The sequence below is a fragment of the Tupaia chinensis genome, unplaced genomic scaffold (assembly GCF_000334495.1).
Source record: "Tupaia chinensis unplaced genomic scaffold, TupChi_1.0 Scaffold139677_1, whole genome shotgun sequence".
NCBI lineage: Eukaryota > Metazoa > Chordata > Mammalia > Scandentia > Tupaiidae > Tupaia > Tupaia belangeri.
The window spans coordinates 761,498-774,174 of NW_006199558.1; the positions used below are offsets into that span (position 1 = coordinate 761,498).

General features: G+C 38.5%; 1 protein-coding gene and 1 non-coding gene across 3 annotated transcripts in view; both read right to left on the bottom strand.

The window, feature by feature from the left end:
• THSD7A (thrombospondin type 1 domain containing 7A) overlaps nt 1-12,677 on the bottom strand; it is a 491,805-nt gene that overhangs the window by 282,220 nt on the left and 196,908 nt on the right. The gene's annotated exons all lie outside the window — the stretch shown is intronic.
• Nucleotides 529-665, bottom strand: LOC114004711 (small nucleolar RNA SNORA16B/SNORA16A family). The gene has a single exon (XR_003546781.1). It is a non-coding gene; the product is annotated as a small nucleolar RNA SNORA16B/SNORA16A family (small nucleolar RNA).

Sequence of the window (12,677 nt, forward strand, 5' to 3'; positions counted from 1 at the left end):
TATATATATAGTGTAGACACAGTTTGTCTACACTAAGGGTCCAACTTCAGAGGTGTTCCATTAAGCTAAGTAAACAGTTTTTCTTCTTTCTATAAATAGTTTCAAGATCTGTAATCCTAATAATATTTTATTTTAGATATGGCATTCTGTGTTTTTCAGCTTTATTTAACTACAAATATCCTTTTTTTTTTTTTTTGCCAGACTCTTTTTATTGACCACTCAGAGCTACATTAGCTGTTGCCACCAGGAATTCTGTTTTTCCTTGTGCTGCCCTTCCTGTATCTCCCAGCTCTACAGAGCAGGCGCTCCCAGGAACACAGGTCTTGTTGTGAGCGCTCTGGAAGCAAAGGGCCCCATGGCTCTGCAGCCGCCTGCCAGGAGCTGCACCGGCCTGGGCCGCCGCTGTCCTCACTGGTCACGGCAGTCGGGGTCCTCCCTCCGAGAAGTGGCTGCCATCTGGGCTCATCCCCCTGCACGGCCAACACAGCAGGGTTGTTCCTAACGACCTTCCCAAGCCCTGGCCACGCCACGTCTCTTTCCCCACAATGTTGCAGACCAGCCACGGCAGGCCAGGCCGGACGGTGACGGTCGGAGAAACTCACTCTGAACTCCTCTTTGACCACAGCAGCTACGCGGAAGCAGCTGCAGCTTCGATAATAGCCTAAAGTAAGGGATGTGATTCAGAGATTGGCTATGATAATTAGGTAACATTGGCCATGAATGCAGCCATAAGAAATCTAAAACTCATTTAAAGGAAAGATAAGGTTTTTTTCTTTCTTTGTTTGTTTTTAATTTGCTATAGAGAATGAGAGCCAGAAGAAGAGACAGAGAAATCACCTCCAGGGGTTACGGCCACACTGCAATACTTTCTACTCCATTCTTATCTCAGGATTTTGGGGCATGCATGCACACATACTTGGTTTGGTTTTTAAGCCACTGTTTCTGAGATTCAATTAAACTGTTGACCATGTGGGTTCTAGCTACCTTAGCCACCATACTACTAGCTGGCCCAGAAAAAAATTAGGTTTTAATTTCAATACATAAGCTGTTGGGGGCTGGCAGATGGTTAAGGGTGTTGGACTCCCACATGATGGCCAACTGCTGGTCGAGTCCCAAACCTGGTGGCTTGTTTTCTCACTTTCTCTCTCTCTCTTGTCAAATTTTAAAAAATAAATAAATAAAATGAGGTTAAATAAAATAATTCTTTTTTTTTTTCCTGGAGAGGTTTTCGCTATAGGATGCGTGCGCTCGCCAGACAGAGAGAGACATAGAGACAGAAAGCGAGAAATCACCCCCCAGGGGGGATGGTCACGCCGCAATCCCTTCTCCTCCATTCTCCTCTCGTGATCTTGGGCACGTACGCACATGCGCCCGGCGTGAGTTTTAAGCCACCGGGTCCGGGACGTGAACCATGGTCAACTATGTGGGAGTCCAGCGACATAACAATTACGCTAACTAAAATAATTCTTAAAACAATACTTAAGATGTTTTGTCTGTAAACACAGGGACTTCTGGCAGAATGGCACCAGAGACCTAATGATTACCCATTCCCAGAATGAAGATTGATTACCTAAGGCCTTACCAATCAAGAAGGCCCATGAGATAATTACGCCTTCTTAAGCTAATCATTGACCTGACTACACGCCTGAGACTACTACCCTTAATTCTGACTTAAAAGCACATGAGTAGGCCAGACCTTGTCAGCATGACCTGGTCACTCTCCTTGCAATAAAACTGTACTTTGCTTTATTGACATCATCTGTCTACAGTCTTCACAGTGCTTGGGTGAGTGAACAGGATTTCAGTTTGATAGCAAGTGTAGATACTGTTGAAAATAATTTCTGACAAATTTATATTTATTATTTTTTAAGAATTATTTTATTTAAGTTTATTTATTTATTAACTTATTTATTTAAATTTGACCAGAGAGAGACAGAGCAAGAACAAGAGAGAAAGAAAGAGAGAGAAAGGGAAAGTGAGAAACCAAGCTGCCTGGTCCAGGACTCAAACCATGGTCGGCCATGTGGGAGTCCAACACCCTTAACCACTATGCTACCTCCCACCCCATATATTTATTATTTTTAAATTAGGAAGTACATAACTATTTCAACATCTGTCTCCATTCTTACATATATGTCAATGGAAATATATGTGTATTCATATTTCTAAAAAGGTTAATTTGTGGTCTGGCTTATATCTATTTCAGCCTTTGAATACCTTTAAATTTCTTTTCAGTTTTTTGTTTTGATTTGGCTTGGTTCGGTTGGTAAAACTCAAAGAGAAAAATTAAGCTCAACTTTTGGTAATCTTCACTAATTTTTCTTTACCAAAAACCTATTTTATCTCAGCACATTATACTATATATGCTTGTGTCAACACTCCAAGATCTTTACAGTACAATGGCTTTTTGTATTTTGCTCATTTACAATTCAATTGTTACCCTGGTTAATACTGGGTTGTTGGGAAAAATCATGACATACATTTTCTGTTTTCTATGCAAAAATGTATCATGACTTTTCCAACAACCCAATATGACCCAAACAAATTTTCCATGATCATGTCCTCTTGAACTATACTATCAGTGACCACATATTTGTACTTGTAAAAAATCTCTCAAAAACACCGTTTGGGAAAAGCTAGAAAATCCTTCTGTAACAAAATGATATGAGATTAGAAAAGTAAAGAACATAACAAGGTTAAAGTGTGAGAAGAGGCTTAAAATAATGTTCAACAGATGAGCAACAATTTTAAGAAGAAAATATGATCAAACACATGAAACTACTAACACAATGTGCTAGCGGACACTAAAATACTGAACATAGTCTTAATTAGGTTATACAAATAGTGTATTAATTTATTACATTCCTTATCCTATGGGAATTCTTTTTTTTTTTTCCTTTTGAAAGTATTTCCTCCCATTTAAAACTGTTCTTGTTATATTTAAGTCAGACGGAAACTCAGTACGACCCACATCAAGCTACTAGCATTTCAGCCAATGAATGAGAACAATGGGTGAAATTACTTTGCTGCCAAGAAAATGCAGGGTCACTTTTGCCCGAGGCAGCTGCCAGGCTGTTCAAGGAAATGCCAGCTCCCTTGGGAAACTTGTTCTCACATAGTTTCTACCAGGAGAGCTGAACAGAACAATAATGGGAGATATTAATAAAGCTGCCAGGAAAAGTGAAGGAAGAGGAAGGGACCATATTTAAAGTCTATGTAAAGGATAATTAGGTGGTAACACTTATGATATGATTTAAGGTTAACCCCAATCCCTTCCAGTAATTTCAACATTAAATGTATAAAATGCCACCTAAGAGCCACCTTTGATTCAATTTTCTCATGATAGGAGTCTCACTTGAAACAAAATCAATATTGGACTGTACACCTAAAACTTGCTAAGAGAGTAGGTCGTCTGTGAGAAGATACACAAGATGATGATGATGATGATGATGTAATATAATAAAAGAGGCAAGAAGAAACCTTGGAAAGTACTGGATCTGTTTATGACTTCTATGGCTTTAGGGCTGTATGGTTACTCCCAAACTCACTGGGTTATATACATGAAATATTTATCATTGTTCATGTCAATCATACCTCGATAAATCAACAGTAAAATATGATTTAAAAAATAATACTCCTGGAGAGTACTAAGGGTTGGGAAGAAGTAAAAACATTCTGGCCATGATGAGATATTGGGTCACTGGAAAAGTCATGATGTATTTTTGCATCATGATTTTCCAACAACCCAATAGTTGGTACCTTAGGATATAGGATGTGACGGTCCCTTTGACATTTCTCAGTTTGCTAGATATTTATAGGTGAACATCGATAATGTGAGCCCTTAGTTTGCCTTATTAATGTCAACTAATTGGCAGTGATGACTAGCAAAGTGGCTTCAAGACATAAAAATGGGAGTGACAGACGAAATAAGTAAGGAGGCAAAAGATGGACAAAAGATTCAATTGAATGAACAAATACTCAAACACTACTGGAAGACATCTACAGTATTGAAAATGGTATATTTTTGGCCCAGCTTCAGTAGTGCCAGCAGTAGGAGCACCACTGTATGAGCAGAGGCCCTATAGGAAGGCTCCAGGTTCAAGATCCATGGACAATCAAGGCATGCCTGGCTCATGATCCTGGCTGCCTACAGGACTGGAGGAAGAAGCAGTACATGAACACCCTGTCAAAGGTGCCTCTTTCTGTCTCTCTCTCTCTCTCTCTCTCACACACACACACACACACACACGGACACATGGACACATTTACACACACATAAAGAAAATAAATTTTTTTAATGTCATATTTCCTAGCTTACACCAAAAAAGTATTTAACCATGCAACACAATTTTTTAGTGTAACCATGCATAGTAGTATTGAATATATTCTACATTATGTTTCTTGGAGTTGATTTAAATCTATACTATCTCTCTCTCTTTTTTCTTTTAGGTTTTTGTGATAGGGCACATGTACTCACCTCAGAGGGACAGAGAGACAGTGAGAGGGAAAGTGAGAAATCATCCCTTCCCCCAAAGAAGTGACCAATCTGCATCTCTTCTCTATTCTCCTCTTGAGATTTTGAGCACACACACCTGCGCGCACACACACAAACACGTCCAGAACAGTTTTTAAGCCAACAGGTCGGGACTCGAATCATAGCCATATGGGAGTCCAGTGCCACCATGCCACCTGGTGGGTCCCAATATATATTTTCATAACTGAACATATTATTGGAGACATACTTTTATATATTTTGATTATTTTCTTCAGAACCTCAGAAGTTTTGCCTCCTTTGACTCATTATTTCTAAAGGCTCAAGTTCTCAATACAAATGACTAGCACAGGATTAGCTCCCAGTAATTACCTTAGTTGATAGAAGGTTATAAAAGTTAATACTGTGTTGGGGACTGGCAGGTGGCATGGTGATTGAGGTGCTGGACATTCCCACATGGCTGACCATGGTTCAAGTCTTGGACCTGGTGGCTTGCCTTCTCGCTTTCCCTCTTTCTCTCTCTCTGTGTGTGTCTCTCCCTGGTCAAATTAAAATAAAGCAGTTAGCATAATGGCTATGTCGCTGGACTCCCATGTAATCCACCGCGGTTCACGTCCCGGACCCGGTGGCTTAAACTCAGGCCAGGCACATGTGCATGCATGCCCAAGATCCTGAGAGGAGAATGGAGGAGAAGGGATTACAGCATGGCCATCCCCTCTGGGGGGTGATTTCTCGCTTTCTATCTCTCTGTCTCTCTCTGTCTGTCTGGCGAGCACATGTAGCAAAAACCTCTCCAAATAATAAAAAAAATGAATGAATAAATAAAGTTAAATAATTTTTTATAAAGTTAATACTGTGTCTTTCTTCTACAAAATCATTTAATATTAGACATTCATTCATTGCTATTTCATAGGTTATGACCGTATATATAGAAGTAGGTATGTATTAGTACATTGCTTTGCATAATATATATCATAAACTCAGAGGAAGTTTTCATTATTTAGTTTTAAAATGAAATCTTTGACCTCACATAATATGAGCAAGCTATCCAATGTTTTTAATACAATAATGCTCTTCCCAAGGAATAAAATTAAGCTAAAGAGCAGAAGTAAATTTTATAATAATTTAGGCCACCAGATCAGGAGGTGAAGTGAGCATGTTTGAAGACAAAAATATCATGGTTAGTGTGGGATGTTAAATGAGAATTTAAAACTAAAAGAAGAAGAAAGAAAAAGCAAAAGTTAAGCTTTTTTCTGCTTTTTAATTTTGATCAAAGCAGCTATCTTGGATCCTAAGGCTAGTTTAGTAAATAATATTCAAAGTTATCAGCATTTGTTCTGCCTGTTCTGTCAGCAATACTGCTCTAGTATTTTTTTTTAAATTTTTTAGAGAGCTTTTGTTTGTTTGTTTGTTTTTGTTTGTTTGTTTTGTTTTGTTTTTGCTGTCAGGTATAGGGCGGGTGGGCTCACTGGAGAGGCAGAGAGACAGAAAGCAAGAATTCAACCCCTGGGTGGATAGCCATGCCACAATCCTTTCTCCTCCAATCTCCTCTTGGGATTTTGGGCATGCACGCACATGCTCCTGGAGTAACTTTTGAGCCTCTGGGTCCAAGACTTGAACCGTGGTCAACTATGTGGGAAACCAGCGATGTAACCATTATGCCATCTGCTAGTCCTGATACTGCTCTAGTATTTTAAAGGGAATATAAACATCTTTGGTGGAAGTATATAAATACACAGACTTCCCTGTAACTGATTATAGAGAAGTGTGTGATTTATTTATTTCTCTTCCTACTACTTCACTTCATAATCCAAACTGGGTACTTTCCTAGAACATTCAAAAATCAGAAAATGGAAGGCTGACACTTATACTTGTGAATCAGCCTTATTTATTAATTACAGGATGAATAGAATGGGGGGGATGAGAGAGAGAAAAAGAGAGAAAGTGAGAAAGCAAGCATGCAAGCAAGCCACGAGGTTCAGGACTCAAACCGTGGTCGGCCATGTGGGATTCCAGCTCTCTAAACTACCATGCTACCTGACAGCCCTGCAAGTAGTAATCTTTAGTCTGATCTAGAGAAGCTGTTTCCGCTAACAATGAATTTTCTGAAAAAACTTTTTTAAAAAATGGATGAACTTCATATTTTGAAAATGGCCCTCTGTGTTGAGAGCAAGATTAGGAAGATTAGGCAGAGGTTATGAAAGTGGAGGACAGGTTTCTGGAAACCAGGGCAGTGGCTATGGCAGGAGTGGCAGCTATGACAACTATAACAAAGGAGGAGGCCGAGGTGGCTTTGGTGGTGGGAGTAGAAGCAATTTGGGAGTTGGTTGAAGCTATAATAATTTTGGCAATTACAACAGTCTTTACATTTTGGACCTATGAATGGTAGAAACTTTGGAAGCACAAGCTCTGGTCCATATGGCAAAGGAGGTCAATTTGCCAAATGAAGAAATCAAAGTGGCAATGGCAGTTCCAGCAGCAGCAGCAGCTATGGTAGTATCAGAAAGTTTTAATTAATTGCCATGAAACACAGCTTAGCAGGAGAGAAGAGCCAGAGAAGTGACGGAACCTACAGGTTAGAACAGTCTTATGAACTCGGCCAAGCACAGTAGTAACACAGCAGGACCTAGACGGTACAAAGAAGACATGTTTTAGAAAACATTCATGTATATGGGCAAAAGACACAAGGGCTGTATTCATTGGATAACAGGTTACTTTAATTTCTGTTCCGTGGAAACTATAAAGCATTCCAACAAAGGGTTTAAATGTAGACTTTTTTTTGGTACCCATGCTGTTGACTTCTAAATGTAATAGTCTGATGATGACGCTGAACAAATGTGTCTTTTTTTTTTTTTAAGCTTCCTCCTTAAAATACCATCATGTAAACCATCTCTTGTCACAGGCATCCAAGGTAGCATACAGGTCTCACACATACCATGGCTGGGTGACCTTGGCCAAGTCTTTCTTTTTCTTTAAGTTCATTAATTACTCCTATGAGAGAGTGAGACTATGAGAGAGAGGTGCACCTTTTATGTCATGATCCAACCCCAATCTCACCCAGCCCAGATCACAGGCACATGCAGAGGACAGGTAGCCCCGTAACACAAACCACAGACCATGCTATGTGGGTCAGTGTCACTGCTGTGTGCCTACATAAGGCTTTTTATTGTTCTCTGCTTTTGTTCTTTTTTTAGGGTAATTTGAGAAAATCAATCAAAACCTTTAATATTCAATTGTTTTGCCATCCATATTATAGGAATAATAGTACCTGCTTTAATTTATACATAGTGATTTTTTAAAAAATCATTGTGGGGCCAGCAGGTGGCATGGTGGTTAAGGTGATGGACTCCTACATGGTCAATCATGGTTGTAGTCCTGAACCAGCAGCTTGAAAATCACATTGGGTACATGTGTATGCCTGTGAGCCTCAAATTACAGGAGGTGAATGGAGGAGAAGGAATTGTGGTGTGGCCATCCCCCCTTGGGGGTGATTTCTCACTTTCCCTCTTACTGTCTCTTTCTGGTGAGCACAGGCAAAAATGAAAAATAAACAAATAAAAATTAAAAATTCATTGTAAAAGTTGGATTTTATATCATTGAAAGTAAATTCTGTATCAGGCATAGTGCTAGACACACAGTTACTGTTTAATCAATACTTGTCTATTGGTTACATGATTATAATATGCATATAACATGATAATCATATTCATGTGTCTCTGTGGTCTGATGTAAAACAATTTTATTTACATAATAAAATTAGTAACATATACTTATAAAATTAAACATATATAAAATAAATTAAAAATCACAAACACTAATAATGCATCTCCCTATAAATAATTTGCCTTGATTCCAGCTAAAAATAAGAAGCCATATGATTAGCAAAATATTTCTTTCCTTATCTTAAAGTTTCAATTATTGTAATTTTTAGTAATGTATACAATATACTTTTATAATAATTCATATATCTAATTTACAAATAGATAAACATCCAAATATTGAAATATGCTCAAAACTCTATTTCTAAGAAATGTGGAGATGACTGTCTCGTAGGATATGAAGTCCAAACACTGAAACTTGACCTTGAATATCTCTCTAACTTTCTGGTTTCTCTTAGGCTAGTTCCTCCTCCTTGTGTAGCCTAACCTCCCGAGGTGTGAACAACCAACGTGAAGGCAGTTGTCCTTGCAGAATGGACTGTTACTGATGCAAACTCAGTGCCTTTGCTCTTCTTTCCATCTTTCCCACCATCACCTCCTTGATCCAGTGCATACTTGCTAACCTTAACCTCAGCAGCAGTTCCTCTTGGAGGCCAATCCTAATATTACTAACCTCCTTCCAGGAAGAACTCACTACCTCAGTTGTCACTTCCGTGTGCCCTTTCTCTCTATATCTGTAAACATAAGATAGCACCTATAATATTTTATTTCTTTGGTACCATTCTTTCCACAGTAATAATAGTAAGTCCTTTGAGATTAGAGTCTCTGCTTTGTCTTTTTGTTTATATATTCCAGTGCCCAGTATGTCTTTGTCTTTCATTTTGTCAAATGAAAAAGTAAATAAATATATAGATACCTAGTAAATCAAGTAATCAGTAAACTAACAACATAGAAGTCATTCTCTGGTTGGGACATTGTACTCTAGTATAGTTACTATATACCAGTCAGGGTCAGCAGAAAACCCTGCTGAGATTGCAAACTCATGTGAGTTAACCCAGAAGAATTTAATAATAGAATATTATTACCAAAAGCATGGGCACTATTAAGGGAAATCACCAAGAAATGGTAAAGCATCCCAGAGATAGCAACTACAGGAGGAGTATAACCCTAAGGTAATAAAAGGACTAAGGGAAAGGATTTTACCAGAAGCTAAGGAAGAGTAGAAGAGAGGAGAACACTGTTAGACAGGGGCAATAGCCTTTGTTAGAGGAACTCAGTCACTGCTGACCCAAGAACAGAAAAGAATATTCTCTCTTTCACCTTCTGACACTGCTGCTGTCTCCCCTTGGTAGACTCCAACCAGAAAGAAGAGGAGGAAGCCTAATGAATGGACTACTCAGAGGTCAGTTCTAGGCTCATCAGCTGGTTCAAGAAGGGTAGAAGACGGGCCCCTAAGGGCAAACTTACTGCCCAGTCAGCTCCACATGAGAGGAGAAAAAGTTTTCTTATTAGCCATGTATTATCTACCAAAGAATGTGGATATACTGATTTTATTTCCTTAGTCAGGTGTGGCCGACAGACAGCTGAGGCAGACTTGTGAGAAATGATGATGAATATCTGGCAGGCAAATCGACACTGGATATTATAGGAAGTTTTTAAATCTGAAAGCCTGCTATTTATGCATGAGAAGTAGTAATTTTATAAATGGATTCTGAATAACCTAAAAGGAATCAGTATTACTTTAAATAGTGGGCAATTTTCTCCCTTTTTTTTTGGTAAGGCTGGGATTAGATTTGCAATTTCACTGATTCACAAAGTCATAGCATGGGAATGAGCCCTCAGGAAACACAAAGCACATCAGCTGAGTAAAATCCTTACAGTGACTCTCAGATTGCTTAGAGCAGTTTTATTCTATTCTATAGATACTGCATGGAAGCTCATTCTGATGTTTTGGTTTGAACTAATTTGGGGAACATATTTAAAATTAACTTTCTACTAAAAAAAAATAGGATCTTATGTCCACAATTTTAGATACTTTTTTTGTTTTTTGGAGAGGTTTTTGCTATAGGGCACGTGTACTCACTGGAAAGACAGAGAGACAAGAATGGCAGAAAGCAAGAAATCACTCCCCAGAGGGGATGGCCACACCACAATCCCTCCTCCTCCATTCCCCTCTCGGGATCTTGGGCACGCACGCACATGCGCCTGGCATGAGTTTAAATCACCGGGTCTGGGACTTGAACTGTGGTTGACTACATGGGAGTCCAATGACATAGCCATTATGCTAACTGCTGGTCCCTTTTAGATACTTTTTGATCAGAGTTCATTGAAACTGCAAAATTTGGAAGGCTTGGGACAAGCAGAAGGTGTCAAGATTACATTGCTGGACTTCTACATGGCCAATCATATTTTGAGTCCTAGACCTGGAGACTTAAAACTCATGCCAAATGTGTGTGTGTGTGTGTTCCCAAAATCCTGAGATGTGAATTGGAGGAGAAGGGATTGTGGCATAGCCATCGCCCATGGGAGGGAGGATAATTTCTTGCTTTCTGTCTTTCTGTCTCTCTCTGTCTCTCCAGTAAGCACACATATCCAATAGCAAAAAATCTCTCTAAAATAATAATAATAACAAATAAATTGTAAGACTTTTAGTGACTTTTCAGTTTCCCTCTTTCTCTCATCACTCTTCATTCCACCACACATGTCTTATTGGTGATGTTGTAGCTTAGGAACTGATAAAGTCTGTTGTTTTAACATGTCGAATTGGAGAAAACAGCCTCAGAGTCAAAGTCTCTCTGACTTTTCCTCCATCCCCATCGCAATCATCTTTGATTCTCTCTCTTCCAAACTGTAGGGAAGGACTTTATTCTGATATTCCACTACCTGCCTGTAGACTAGACCTGCCAAAGAAGAAACAATTACCTTTGGTTCTTTCCCTGAAGCTTTACTCACTAAATTCCTTCCACAGAAAGGAAGATTGAGGGACGTCAACACACCTGGGCAGAGTTACTAAGGAGTAACTGTCGCTCTCCCATACCCTTCTATCTCCCCAAGGGAATTATTTACACACCACTGTCTGAGCATTAGATCGTCCTGTCCCCTAAAAATTATTTACTCTAAAATTACCCATTTCCCCACTTTTCTCTCCCCTAAGAGCAGGGTATTTAAGGCATAGGCACCTTATCTTTCTTTGAACTTGTAATTTTCTATGACTCCCATGTACTGAATGTATGCATTAAAATGAATTTATCTGCCTTTTTTCTTCTGCTTATTGTCGGTGACTTTCAGCATAACCTTTGAGAAGGGGAAAGGAGATTTCCTTTGCCCCTATGGTAAGAAAACTGAATCCCAGAAAAGCCTATTGAACACTGTGTAACCCTACTCTTATGTAGTATTTATGTCTATTAATTATCTGTTACTTAAATACCTCTTGTTGATTCAACGAGTTTTCAGACTATTGTATGCCAATAGCTTTATATTTAAGTTGCATATTCCCATTATAGAAATTTATCCTAAAACAAAAGATTTGCCACAGTTAAAGAGTTTTCTAAAGTATATTAAGAATCAGACATAATAAAACTGACTGTTAAGAAGAAATATAACTTTTTGTTCAATGGTTTTTTGTTTTTGTTTTTCCTTTTAAAGTTTACTTATTTACTCCAGGAATAAGACAAAGAGAGAGAAATAGAGGAATAGCAACCCCCTCAGCAGGGTCTTGGTCCCCAGCCTCAGTCAGCCTTGTGGACATATATGTAGCCAGCATACTCATGGAGGCCTCCGGAGACGAACCTGGGACTTCCCAGCATAGGTCAGCCATGAGAAACATTGCATTTTACTGCTGTGCCACTATCCAGCTCCAATACTTCTCATATTGAAGATGAGAAGGTATGTTAGAAAAGTCTGAGTTTAGCAAAAAAAAAACAAAAACCGGAAGGCAACTTAAGAAGTGTCATCCCTTACTGTCTGAAATGTTAAGGCTGAATTTACCTAGAGACTTAAAAGGAAAAGTGAAATTGATAAAATGAGAGAAAAGATTCAATATGTCAGTCTTTCTGGGGCCAATTATCAACAGCTAAGATTTCCTCTTTATGTTTTACTTAGTCATTTTTTACCTTTCTATATTTGTGCCTGAAGTATCTGCCTTAAGCGATTATTTAGACATTGGATAAAAAATTCTTTTTGGTTAAGCCAACAGAAATCTGTTTTAAATCCCAATTCTGTTTTTATTCCCTCAGGAATTTACTGGGCTGATTTCCCCACACTTTTTGGCAATGCTTCCACTGGAATTATAATTTCAGTTAATTGCCTTTATTGAACAATATTATAAAACAATGTGCATTTAAAAGACAGATTTTTTTTAAAGCAGATTGTGCTTTCATTAAACATTTCTTGTAAGAGGAATCTTCAAATAGTTCATGAAAAATATATATTATGAAAATATATGTATGGAATTTGTTATGGTTTGGATAATGGCTTGTCCCTCCAAAATTCGTGTTTCTGAATATTGATGTTTCCACAAAACTCAC